Source organism: Polyodon spathula, chromosome 8 (assembly GCF_017654505.1).
Source record: "Polyodon spathula isolate WHYD16114869_AA chromosome 8, ASM1765450v1, whole genome shotgun sequence".
NCBI classification, from domain to species: Eukaryota; Metazoa; Chordata; class Actinopteri; order Acipenseriformes; family Polyodontidae; genus Polyodon; species Polyodon spathula.
The window spans coordinates 4,928-19,372 of NC_054541.1; the positions used below are offsets into that span (position 1 = coordinate 4,928).

Below are 14,445 nucleotides of genomic sequence, written 5' to 3' on the forward strand. Positions count from 1 at the left end.
GTGTCTGTGTGTGTAGTCTAGTGTGACAACCTCTGAACTCAGTGCATTCTTCACACTCCTGGAGACAAAAGGTCCATACATCTGCCTTTTGTTATCTTCTTGCGACCCCCTTTGATGCCAGTGGGATTATCTCTTTTGTTCTCTCTGAAGTCTAGAGCCTGTTCCCTTCTAGTCCACAGCATTGTTATCTCATTAGCTTGCAGTCATTGTTGGGCAGTTTGTAGACGCATCGTCTCTATCAGTGGTTAGCAGTACATGCAATTTGAACCAAACAGTCTGCTATCTGCAATATTAGTCTCTTTTCAGAAAAGAACACCAGTATAGCTCTGCCAGTCCACATGCGTAGCAAACTGCTAATCAATTCTCGATCCATGTTTTCCAACAGCCACATTTATTTTACACTAAATACTTTATACTGTTATATTATATCACTGTAAACAATACTGATTGCAATAGCATTAATATATCATTTCGAATACTGTATCTTAAGCCTGGCTCAAAGCTTTCAAAACTTCTTTTTTTGCATTTTTGTAATGAGATGTTTAAGAGCTACAGCGGTCCTTAATTATTTGTTTTTCTTTATTCATCCTTTATTTAATCCTTTAGTTCTTCACTCCTATGTTATTAAATAAAAAAAAAAAAAAACATTACCCAGAATGCATATAATCAAGCAGACCTGAATGAAGAGTAATGACTTGCCTTATATTATATATTATTATTATTATATCATAGGCAAGTATTATACAAGGCAATTCATTACTCGGGTGTACTATTCATTCAGGTGTGCTTGATTACTTGAAAGCTTTGAGCCATGCTTAAGATACAGTATTCGAAATGATATATTAATGCTATTGCAATCAGTATTGTTTACAGTGATATAATATAACAGTATAAAGTATATACTGTAAAATAAATGTGGCATTTCACTTTTTAAAATGAATGGAATTTCATGGAATTAAATTCAATTTCTTTACATTCCAATTCAAATTCCAATTCTGTATCCTGAAGATTTTTTCAATTCCAATTCCAATTCTTGAATTCAATTGGAATTTACCAACAAATTCCAATTCCATTCGGAACTGACCCCAACCCTGATAAAAATAGATTAATAAAGGGTGTAACAAGCACGATGTAATCCATACTATTTTGTTCCCCATAGATCTATGAGAACTTGTATGTTCCACTAACTTTGTAATCAGATAAACACAGCACTGGCAGCACTTCATTTTAAAAAAGGACACTATTAACAGCACTTTTCTATTTCATAACTGAGTTAATAAGAAGCAGCTGAGCAACTGGGTTGATTGTTACAGGTTGTTAAATTCAACGGAATGAGGCAACGTGCTGGTATGGGTAATTCACACAGCTGCAACAAGCTGCTTCAACGCTGGGTCTGAGCTTTGCAAAGTCACCAGTGTAAAAGGGGCAGACAATGAACAAGCAATGGAGTGGGAAAATAAACTTGTTTTATGAATGCAATGTTTATTTTCTGTAAAACAATGTGCTTCACTTGTATTAAGAAAGTGATTGGATTATTCATTATTTCGTTAGAGCAGGTGTGCAGATCGTGTTTCCATGCTCTTTGCAGAAAGAAATGTTTCAAACAAACGCACAGAAAATCCTAATTCCACACTGTTATGTAGTTTGGAGTGCTTGTGTGGAATGAATGATGCATTACCATAGCTTCTCTAGTTAGCTGTATAACAATGCAATCTATATGTATATAATGTAGCCAACTCCAGTTATTTTGACAGTTTTATTAATTTCAGTCACAAATGCAATATTAGTTTTAAAAAGTTTTTTGTATTGAGCACATAACAGCCTGGCACCAGCTGTCTAATACATACAAGTATGCAGTAGGGTACCTGGATGGCAATGGGTTTCAGCTTGTTGTGGGGATCCTTGTACAGCAGGCATAGCGGAGCAGGAATATATTGAGTATGTCCATTAATTGTATTGGCTGGGACATCCTCCAGCAGCTGATAGTCCACCAGAAAGATATTCCCCTTCTGAGAAAAACATAGAAATATGATTCAATTTCAATGGCTTCTTGTGAATGTGAATTCTGGAATGAAAATGTGTTATTTTATAGACAGAAAGAGTGAGATGAAATCTATAAAATGATTGAAACAATAAAATATTGTATTATTTAACAGATACTATAAATGAATCACAATGATGTGTATGGTGCTGTAATATCTCTTTTATCTTTTACTTGTGCCTTGCAAGACTTAACTCCAGTTAGCATTAATCTTCCTACTCAATGTTAACTGAGGTATAGTAATCCAAGATTACTGCAAATCTGGGTCTGTGAAACCAGCCTTAAAAGTTTACTTTGTCTCCCCTGCCCAAAACTTAACAATAAGCTAAGGAGGCACTAAATACTTTAAAGGGATTTATCTATTAATGAACACAATGCAGGCTGCCACACAGGCACTAAAATACATCAAACTAGAGGGGTGGGTTAGGGAGTGCAGTGCTGACCTCCATTTCCTCCTGCAGGGAGTTGGACTCCAGGAATCCACTGACCATGTGATTGGTGACCGGGAAGTTTGCAGGGATCTGTTTGCACTGTTTGATCAGTACAGGGTTGGTGCCGTTTAGATACTGGTACCCAAAAAAGTCGTCTTCCTCCCAGTGATCATGCACACACTCTGGATTGACAACAATGCACAATTTAGACTCATCTTTATTCCGAGATTTTACTAGTTAACCATAAAACAGTAAATAATACTCTGAGTGCATAGTATGAAAATACACACACCTACAATCATATTCATTAACAAAAAGAGTAAACCTCCAAGCTTCACAGTGACGACAGAGTGAAGTTTGAATGGCCCGGGCTCCAACACCCCCAGTGTTAGTGTTAGTTGAATCTCTGTGATGTGATTAAGGGTCTTGTTTTTTTTTTTTTTTTTAAATGTATTTTATATGACGGTGTGACAGAAATACAGTGAGTTCTGGTGATAAATCTCCATCCCGACCTGTGAGACCGCTAAAGAACAGGAGGAGAAGTATCTGGAAGGGCTGGCCTGACAGTTTGTTTCCGGGACCGGGAAGTCGGTCAGCCTGGAAAGAAGCGAGACTGTGTTGTAAGACCGTATTGACCTGAAAGGTAAACGAGGGGCAGCTGCAAGTAATAAGGCAGCTGCAACCGTTTACCTAGATGTCGTGTGGGAGTACATATAGGGGCCAGGGTAACGCAGATCTTTTCCTTCGTTTGGGTTAACGTTTGGAGAGAGGAGGACTGAGAGAGGAGCTCTCAGAGTGAACTGAGTTCGTGTTTTGTGTTTTTGTGTCTGTCCGTGTAACTGTCTGTTTTTTGTATTCACCACTAGACAGTTAAGCACACCTCCGGAGCTGTCGACAGGGTCAGCACGATCTGGAGCACCACTACACTCCACACAAACATATGTCTGCACCGAGCACCTGCACGTCTGCACTCACCCAGGACTGGTGACCGCGTCTTGTGTTTTTGTTCGGGACTGTGCCCTGTTTTTGTTATCTCCGTGCTTTACACGTTGTTGTGTATTGCCGGGAATTTATTATTTGACGGTCACCAGACCTGGAAACGAGAATAAACACGAATTCACAGAAATATCGTTGTCTGCCTATCACTCCTGCACCGCATCACTGCTACACCTGTTGGTAGGATTTAGATAATAAACAAATGTGCTGTGCTTGTGCCTCATCATAGTCGACTCACTTCTTCTACGCTCCCGACGGCAGTTGGCAGCTATTCAGCGTTGCAACCTTCATACCGGTAAGTGTCATCTAGACATGCTGTCATTCTTTAAGAAGGGCTGGACTAATCCCGTTTCACATTCAGCGAACGAGGCCGCGGAATCTTTCCTGGGATTAAAACGGAACAAAAATTCCAAACTAAATATCCTGGGAACAAAACAAGCATTTTCCGTCTTCGAAAAGGCGCTATTGTGCGGTGGAAGAGGAGGAGTGCTTTGATATCGCCCGACCAAATCTACAGATTTTCTTCCAAAATTCGCATGACATAATTTTATAGACAACTTTAGCAAACTTATCGAAAACTATCGTGTATTAAACAAAAAAGTAACAATAAATTAACAACCACCACCCTGAAATTGCAAACACACAAAACATGAATAATTGACAGTAGAAAAGAAATATCATTATATGTATTGTCAGGATACTATTATTATGATTTATAAAATGGGTTGGGAGCTATCTGCATACTGATTGGCTGATAGGCCAATTGAATTATTCCATAATAACGAATGAGAAAAAGTGCCAGCAACGAACAACATCCAGATATTGTTCCAATAAGACATGGCATTTGAAACCATTGCGTGGCGTGTGGATTGCTCTCACTTTAAATTGTATTTTCGTGAGACAAGCAGTTTCCTTGGTTAGGGTTTAAGCAACATAAATCTATACACTGTGGATATTTTTTTAACAAAAGAAAAAGTACTGATAGGACATTTATTGAATTATCCAGAGCTGAATGGAATTCCTTTTGCTTCTAGTAGAATAGGCTCCTTCCATTCCCATCGCAATCTTCGACTACTAATTACACGGTCACTACAGCACTCCCTTCATCTCCTCCTTCTGGATCCGATTCCATTTTTAATAAACAAACAAGTAAATAATAAATGTCTTACGCTTGGGCTCCTGTAAACATGAATTCAGTGTTTTTGGTGAATAGAAATGTCAGCTCCGGCGGCAATTTGGATGGGTCCGTGATATCCACACATTTCGGGAGGCCGTCTCCATAGGTCATCCAACTGCGTCACAATGAACAAGAAACCCGAAGTTAAAAAAAAAAATAACAACACAGATCCGGACAGTAAAGAACACAGTTCAGTGTAAATGCATAACAAGACTGTGTGTTAGCTAAATAATGAGCACACCCATTTCATGAAGACAGACAATATGACGCTGGTCTCATGTTTGCTTTTCTTTAATATTTAAAATTCTGATCCTTGGTATTCAGTAGATGAATATACATTTCTACTTTAACATCTAATTATAAAATGCAATATGTATTCCGATGTGTATTTAATTTTTATATATATATATATATATATATATATATATATATATATATATTTTTTTTTTTTTTTTTTTTATAAAATATACCTGGTCTGTGACACTGATGTATATTGATTTATGTTGTAAAGTACTGGCAAAGGAAAATCAAAGAATCTGATTTGAATCTTACAATTTGGAGCTAAGACTTTATTGTTATACATTAATTAGCTTTAATGTTTATTTACATAAAGACATTTAAATAATTGGGAAAATATTGAATACATTTTAAGTGATATAATCCCAAATTTGCCTAGATTTAATGCTTATTTACATAAAGTAATATACCTAAAACATTTTATGTGCCTTTAAATGTTAAGCATAATTGATTGAATTAGACTTGAGGAGAATTTTTATGTGTCAGCAAAAAGTTAATACATATCTTGAAATCATAAAAACATAAAACATATGTGTTACATATACCAGTGAATGCCTATCTAAGGGTTGGAACGAACCTTTTAAAACTATCAAGCTAGTTTTTAAAATAGTTTATTGATTGATCATAGTGTTGAACAGTAAGGATCTATACTCGGCAGTCAACGCGTGATCCCAATATTCCCAATCATCCCAATATTCTAAATACGTGACAATTTAAAATACATTTTAATATCTATTTTAAATAAATAAAAATAAATAATAATAATAATAATGTATTTTGTGAAATACATGAAATTAGCCATTCTTGGTATATTACCAATATATTTCCAAAGAATAAATATATAGTAATATATTTTTATTACATTTTATTACATATTTACAGCAACAGCATCCACATCAACAGCTGATTGCTCCGGTACCTTAACACTCACACCTGCAACAGCCGTGTCTGCTCGGAGGAGCAAACTGCTATCACCTGCAGCAGCTAGCGCTAGGGTATCAGATAATACAACAGCATCATCAGCATTACTACTAGGACTGGATTCAAGACGTAAACCTGGCATTGGATTTACAGCTTTATACACCCCGAGGGGATTTAATAGCAGTTTTATTTTGTAAAACAACAGGTGTTCTTTTTAACCGATTCATTGTGTTTAACACATACAAAACAATCCAAACAATAATTCAAAGGACGCCCTGGCCCTTCGTGGCCACCGATATGTGACGGGTCAACTGTGTCTGACCAGCCGGACACATTCTGTATTTCCTGGTCAATAGCACAGCCCCCACACACACATGTCTACGTATATATGTAACCCCCCCCCCCCTTTCAGGGCTATCGAGTTTTCATTTGTCTTTAACACACATCACACAGGGATCTGGGGTTCTTTTCAGGGTCGTGGTTTTTTCACCAAAAATAGGAAGAAAGAAGGGTTGAAGAGAGATAATACAGGGGGAGGGTACAATTGAATAGTGTGGGGAAAGATAGAAATACAAGATGTGTGAATAATCTTATTCAGAGCAAGAGGGTGGTGGCAGCCTCTGTAAGAAACAGATACACATTATCATCCAGGCCCTGCCTCCTCCACACGCTACACCACATCTTGACAGTTAATTTCAATTCAACACATTCTATGCTTAATAGAAAACACAATGTGGTACTTCATCAACAATAACACAATTCTTTGTTATATCACGTGAAATTATACACACCTGCTATCTCACTTTTCAGGGTTCCAATCTGAGCAACAGGTGCTCCTCAGTACAGCTCTCTCCATCCAGAGATTTTCACGCTCTGACGAATACGTTCTGATGCAAACTCTCTTAACTCGGAGCATACACTGGAGAAACAGGCAACACTATACGAGTAAGACAAACACAACACATCTATAATATCAAACACAAAAAAACAATCACAAACACCTCTAGTAGCACACTTTCTACAACACAACTTGGAATCTCTGAAGATTGTAGAATGTCCAGACTGTAGAAACACTTTAGAATTGAACACGGACATGTTTCCAGCAGCGCAGGGGAAGCGCAATGTTAATTTAAATAGCCACACAAACAGAGAAAGTGGGCAAGTGTCAGCAGGACTTTCAATCCAGACAAGCATCGCTCATTTCAAAAAGCTGTGAAGCAGGTGTAGCGCATTAATTGAACACAAATAAAGGTAATTTGCAGTTAATTGAAACACCCATCCCTCAGTGTGTGAAACACAATTAAGCATTCACTACTCGGCACACCATTTTCAAGAACAAATGAACGTATGATTTACCTGCACATTGAAAACATTTGCACCCTACTTTGTTTGTAGCTTTAGGTATGCAACTTTGTTGCAACTGATTAATTTTGGCTGATCCAGTGCTACTGAAAGGGACCTGATGCCATTCCGTTTCTCTTGGCTGTCACAATGTTACCTCTGCAGAACACATTTGTGACAAACTGACACATGCAGGTTTTCTTTCTACCTTTGAGGTTAAGCACCTAATTAAACTAAATACTCTGTTAATTGGACCATTTAACGACTACTCCCAGTTCAGAAGGTATTGGTGATTTAAAGAGCCACTGGAACCCTTCTGGATAGCAGCCCTGCAGGAACAGTATGGGACACCCCTGGATGAGAAGCACACACTTTGATCCAGGGTATTTAAATATACTAATCCTGTCAATATGTATTACATATGCACATTATCTTACTAACCCAGTATTAGCAGCATACATCATTTTCAGACAATTTTTGCACAGTATGGGAAGATGTCAAACAGCAGCAGCAGCAACGCCCCACCCGGGATTCACACCCACAGCCTTACAGTTACGAGTCCAGTGCCATAATTTAGGGTACTGTTGGAACAAAAGCCAGGAGAGAGAGAGTGCCCGCCAATCATGGCTCTATTGTGTGATAATTAATTGCGACGGGAGTTAGAAAAAGTGAGGCCACTAAAAGTCAAGGTCAATTATCAATAACATTTTCCAAGTTGGATGATATGAAATGTAATTTATACTTTTTATTCATAACTTTAAGTGATTGCCAGATTTTAATTATAAAAAAAGTAAAAATATTTCACATGTAAAATATTTAACAAGACCTGAGTCTTTCATGGAATTCTCTTTACGCCTGCAATAGTTAAGCAGCATCATATCACAAAGTCCTTCAGGTAGTGTGGGAATGCTCTGTTCAAGAACAAATACGTCTAAAATATGACGTTCAGCAGAGGAGTTTTCAATTAATAGACACATGGCTGGTTTCAAAGACCCAGATTAGTGCCAATCTTGGATTACTTTACTTAAATGAACACTGAGTAGTCTATGATTAGTGCTAATCGGGGTCTGTAAAACCAGCCATATATTTATTAGCTTGGATTTGCTTTTTGCTGGCTTCACATACAAACACACAGGAATACCAGCTTAACAATAACAAACCAGAGCAGGGAGAGATCTGTGCTGACTCTGCTGGCGTGTTCACAGTACTGCAGGAAGAGGGCGGCAGTCTTCCAACAACCGCCTGTGAGTCATGGCAGCGACACAGGGAGGTGGAAAGGTAGGTGTGTGGACTTTCCCCCTCTCTGAATGGCTGAGAGGCGAGTCTTGGCAGATTGCTAGCCCTATAAAAAATGCTCTGCTGTTTCCTCAGGTCTGCCCACTTAGACGCAACGAGAGTGCGGAAGCTCTGATCCAGGACCGGGAATCAGGCGAAACAAAGAGTTTCACAGCGAGACAGAGAGAGAGCGGGGAACCCTTGAGCAGACCCCGGCGTATTGTGAAAGAACAGGCTAGTTAGCCTACAGAGTAGGACGGTGATCCGGGTCGTGTGGGTAGCGACGACCGGGATAATGCTGCCGAGTGCAGCACCTTTTATTTGTAGTTTTAGTACTGTTTTATTTTCCATTGTTCTTTTCACCTTCTGTTTTCATTATTATTTCATTGAGCACCTACGAGTGCACTTGCGGTTCGCGTACCAGCTGTGATATTTCCGTGGTGCTGTCTATCATCGTTGATAGGCAGCCCACGGTCAACAGTGCCCTCTGCCGGAAAAAGCAAGAACTGTTCTCAAATAAAACTGGCACCTGGGTGGCGTTTTCAATTACACCTGTCTGTCTCCTAGTCAGTGAATTACCCACACCCCTTCCACACGTGGTTTTAGAAGTGGGATTCACTGGCACTGCCCCAAGCAGTGCATATTCAGAAGGAGCAGACTAGCATGGATGCTACCCAGTTTGCCGCAATGATGGACCTCCTGCGCCAGACGCTCACCGCGGCAGTGCAGGGGGCGGCTAGACCCGCAGCTCCAGACCACTCCATACAGAGACGCACCAAAATGACGGCCGAGGATCCACCGGACGCCTACTTGGAGGTGTTCGAGGCTATGGCGATCTCAGCCGGGTGGCCCCAAACCCAGTGGGCTAGCTATGTGTTGCCCCAACTCACCGGGGAGGCTCAAGCAGCTGCGACGACGCTGTCCCCGGAGCACATGCTGGATTACCCCCGGCTGACGGCAGCCATCCTAAATCGGCAGCCATCCACTCCGGAGGGCGTGGGGGCCAGCTATCGGAAGAAATTCCGGGAGGAGCAGTTTGCGGCAGGGGAGCACCCACGAGCCATCACCCACCGTCTGAAGGATTACGCCATGGGTTGGTTGAATCCGGATTTGAACACCAAAGCCAGGGTGGTGGAGATGATCGTGGTGGAGCGCTTCCTGGGGTGTTTAGCCTCGGGACCTCGGCTGTGGGTCCAGCGGCAGGCGCCAGACACGCTGGACAGGGCGGTCAAACTTGCCGAGCAGTACTAGGCAGCGGAGCCAACGCCTATGAAACTGCCCGGGAGGAGTGCGGCTACTGGATCGTCCCCTCAACTGGCCCCGGAAAGGGCGAAGGGACTGGGGGGAAGGGGTAGTCCAGGATTTGGTCGGGGGGTGTCGGCGGGAGCTCCCGGCCCGGGAACTGGGGCAGGGTGGGGATACCCACGGGCTGCTGCAGTGTCGGACCGGGGTCTCGCGCGGACGCCTTATCGGCGAGCCCCTTTTATGGCTCCAGTGTTTCCCCCTTTTGCCAAAACTTCGGGGAGAGAAACCAGCCCACCGAGGTGTTGGACGTGCAGGGAGGTGGGCCACCTCGCCCGGGACTGCCCCGTAATGGAGTGTGTCCTCAGCCGACCAGGTAGGCGCGTTCAATTACCTCAGTCACTTCAGCACAAGGGTTTTGTTATTCCTGTGACAGTGGATGGTACAAAAACCCAGGCTCTCCTGGACTCAGGGTGTGGTCAGTCTCTAGTACAGGAGAGCCTAATCTCACCGGGGCATAAACGAATATTGGGACGGGTGCATATTAAATGTATTCATGGGGATGTCCGCTCCTATCCCAAGATCAATGTATGTATGACTATTGGCCAGCAGGTGACGCAGGTGCAGGTAGGATTATGTCCTCAATTGCCGGTACCAGTAGTTCTGGGATGGGACTGTGAGCAGTTTAAAGATTGGTTGGCTGCTCTGACAGCCCCGTCTTCTTTATTGGCTAAGAAAGAGGAAGTAATTGGAGAGATTTTTCCCTTTCGCGATCCAGAATGGTTTTGCCATAAATTTAAACCCCGTAAAACTAAACGGGAGCGCCGGATCGCTAAGAATGAGGGCTGGCAATGGAGGGAGTCGGAGAAGTTTCAGGTGGGGGCGGTTGGTGAAGAGTCCTGGGGGGAGGTCGCGGTGCCAGCGCAGGGGTCTGGCTCGGCTGCCTCTGCTCGGGATCGACCTGACCCCGAGTTGGAAGCCATGGGAGCTGATTTCTTAGCTCGCTCCCGTGACTTCCGACTCGAGCAAGGGCGTGACGACGTGCTGGGCAGGCTCTTTGACCAAGCAGCGGTGGTTAATGGTCGGGTGGTCGAGCCCAGACGCGCCGCCACGTACCCCCACTTTGAAATTGATCGAGACCTGCTGTACCGTGTTGATAAATTACCCCAGACCGGTGAAGTGCGTCATCAGTTGTTCATTCCTCAGCCCTTTAAGGAGGATTTGTTGCAGCTGGCTCACGCTATTCCCCTGTCTGGTCATTTGGGAAGGGATAAAACTAAAGCCAGGCTTGTGTCATGGTTCTTCTGGTTGGGGCTGGATGGCGATGTCAAACGGTTTTGTGAGCGCTGTGGGGAATGTCAAAAGGCCAGCCCTAGAGCCGTTCCACGAGCCCCACTGGTGCCTTTGCCCCTAGTGGAAGCTCCGTTTGAGCGTATTGGGATGGACATAGTTGGGCCATTAGAGAGGAGCGCGGCAGGATACACCCACCTACTTGTCATTCTGGATTACGCTACGCGTTATCCAGAGGCAATTCCCCTCCGATCTATGTCCGCTAAGTCTGTTGCCAACGAGCTGGTAAAGGTTTTCTCCCGGGTGGGGATTCCCAAGGAGATACTAACCGATCAAGGCACCAATTTTATGTCCCGGCTAATCCGCGGAACATGTAAGCTTTTGGGAATTAAGACCATTAGGACCTCGGTGTTTCATCCTCAGACCGACGGTTTGGTGGAACGCTTTAATAAGACCCTTAAGAGCATGTTGCGCAGGTTTATTCGTAGTGATGTGCGTTACTGGGACCAGCTGATTCCTCCCCTTCTCTTTGCGATCAGAGAGGTTCCCCAGGCTTCCACGGGGTTTTCACCATTCGAGCTGCTGTATGGGCGGAGACCCCAGGGCGTGCTCAACCTGGTCAGAGAGATGTGGGAGGAGCAGCAGGACAATTCGACCAATACCGTCCGGTATGTGTTGGACCTGCGCAAACGTTTTGAGTCTGTGGGGAAATGGGCGCATGACAATTTGCAGCAGGCACAGCACAGACAGGAGACACAGTACAACCGAGGAGCCCGGTTGCGCACATTTCAGCTGGGGGATAAGGTACTTCTATTATTACCCAGTTCTGAGTCGAAACTCTTGGCTAAGTGGCAAGGACCCTTTGAGGTTACACGCCAGGTTGGGAAGGTGGACTATGAGATCTGCCAGCCAAGGCGACGGACAGAGAAACACATTTACCATATAAACCTCTTAAAGCCTTGGTTACAACCAGAGGCGTTGTTATTGGCGCATGCAGATGACGTCACGGATCTGGGACCTGATCTTTCTGTGTTGGCAAGAAAAGGATCAGTACAGATTGCTGAGAATCTGACACCAACGCAGAAATGTCAGGCTCGCCGTCTGGTGGCGGAGTTTCCTGACGTGTTCTCTCCCGTCCCGGGGCAGACTCGAGTAGCCCATCATCACATTGATATTGAGCCGGGGGCGCTAGTTCGCCAGAGGCCGTACCGTATACCTGAGCTTAAAAGACAGGTAATGAAAGCGGAAATTGACGAAATGCTGAGACTGGGAGTAATAGAAGAGTCCCAAAGTGACTGGAACAGTCCGATTGTTTTAGTCGATGAGCCAGACGGGTCAACTCGATTTTGCATTGATTTCAGACGAATCAATGAGAAATCGAAATTTGACGCTTATCCGATGCCCCGAGTAGATGAGTTGCTGGAGCGTCTAGGCACGGCTCATTTTATGACGACACTGGATTTAACGAAGGGGTACTGGCAGATACCCCTGACTCCGGAATCTAGAGAGAGGACGGCGTTTTCGACTCCCTTCGGGTTGTACCAATTCAGGACCATGCCCTTTGGGTTGCACGGAGCCCCCGCCACTTTCCAGCGGATGATGGATCGCATCTTGCGGCCCCATCAGCAGTACGCCGCTGCTTACATAGATGACGTGGTTATCCACAGCGAGGACTGGCCGAGTCATCTGTGTAAGGTAGCGGCGGTGCTGCAATCCTTGCGGGAGGCGGGGCTCACTGCTAACCCAAAGAAGTGTGCCATTGGGAAGAGTGAGTCGGAGTATTTGGGGTATCGAGTAGGGGGCGGCCAGATCAGACCGCTAGTTGCTAAGGTGAAAGCCTTGGCTGACTGGCCGGTTCCTACAACCAAAACCCAGGTGCGCTCTTTCTTGGGACTAGCGGGCTATTATAGAAAATTCATCCCGAGCTTCGCTACGCTCGCTGCTCCCTTGACAGACCTCACCCCGAAGGCTGCCCCAAATACGGTTCAGTGGACGGAGTCGTGCCAGAGGGCCTTTCTCGCCTTGAAGCGGAGGCTGTGTAGTAAGCCAGTACTATGCAGCCCGGATTTTGGTAAGAGGTTCACCCTGCAGACGGATACGTCAGAGACAGGTCTCGGGGCAGTGTTGTCTCAGGAGGTTCGGGGAAGCGAGCACCCGGTCCTGTATATCAGCAGGAAGCTCCTTCCCCGCGAGAAAAATTATAGCACCATCGAGAAGGAGTGTCTCGCGGTAAAATGGGCAGTCGAGTCACTCCGGTACTACCTCCTGGGGCGACACTTCACCCTGGTTACAGATCATGCCCCCTTAGCGTGGCTTCACCGGATGAAAGATAGCAATGCCAGAATCACACGGTGGTACTTGGCCTTGCAGCCCTATGCCTTCAGGGTAGTCCACCGAGCAGGAAAGTTGCATCAAAACGCAGACTTTTTCTTTCGGGAAGGCATGGGGGTGTAGGAGTTTCGAATGAACCGGTAGTGTCATTCTGAGGGGAAGGATATGTAGCAGGGAGAGATCACCCCTTCCACACTCACATTGTGGAAATGTTAGTATGAGTTCCTTAGAGTTTGAAATCCCACACAGAGAATTGTCTGTGGCGAGTGAAGACAGTAACGAGGACTATGTTTCACATGTAGAGCATAACTGACCTTAGAAAAATAACAGTAAAAATGCAAAAGTACTCAGGCAAAATGTAAGCGACCTACAAGCTTGTTTAACAAGTAGGTGATACACATGAAAAAGTATCCCACACCTCTTCCAAGGAAGCAATCTTGAAACTAACAGTAACAATGCAAAAATAAGATGTAATCATTTACAAGCATGTTGGATCAAGAACGTGTCAAACTGCAATCTTTTGGACTTGAGAAAATCTTTTTTTTTTCTTTTTCTTGCAGATTTTAGAATGTGTTTCTTTGATCTTATGCCTGTAAGGCTTCGGGTGGTTTTTTAATCTCGTTCCCCCATGTTTATTCTTGAGAAAATGAGTTTTGCAATTAAAAACAGTTTTGATTTTTCTTAAATTTTAAAGAACAAAAAAAACAACCCATGGAACAATCGTAGTGTATGTTTCTTTTTCAGTACATATATGATTTTTATATTGCCCACAGCTGAACCTTGTTTATCCGGGAGCATTATGGGGAAAATATCCTGAAAATATATACATGAGCAAATTAGTTTTGCAATAAAAACAATTTAGATTTTCTTATAGATTTTAAAGTGGGTATGACATGGATTTTTACACTTACCAAAAATACTAGTTTCTGTATCTATGAGGCCTATAAAAATCATAACTGGCTTGCTTTTATATACCATATGTTTTATTTTGTTGTATTTATAAAGACAATTTGTCTTGACGGTCCTGCTTCCTAAACACTTCCTGAAAACGCAGCCGCTAGTGCGTGACATCACCGAAGGGAGAGCTGATTCTCTTCCCTGGC

At 43.5% G+C, this 14,445-nt stretch overlaps 1 long non-coding RNA gene across 6 annotated transcripts in view; it reads right to left on the reverse strand.

Annotated features, from left to right (window-relative positions):
• Positions 1–902: 902 nt before the first annotated feature.
• Positions 903–14,445, reverse strand: part of LOC121319179 — a 38,039-nt gene continuing 24,496 nt past the window's right edge. For 2 of the 6 annotated variants that reach the window (XR_005950673.1, XR_005950670.1), the window contains exons 4-8: positions 6,655–6,782; positions 4,638–4,760; positions 3,707–3,852; positions 2,485–2,654; positions 903–2,009 (exon numbers count right to left, since the gene is read on the reverse strand). This is a non-coding gene — a long non-coding RNA (uncharacterized LOC121319179). Of the gene's footprint in view, positions 2,010–2,484; positions 2,655–3,706; positions 3,853–4,637; positions 4,761–6,654; positions 6,801–14,445 lie in introns of all 6 variants that reach the window. The other 4 variants (XR_005950672.1, XR_005950675.1, XR_005950674.1 and 1 more) reach the window with 4 other exon arrangements.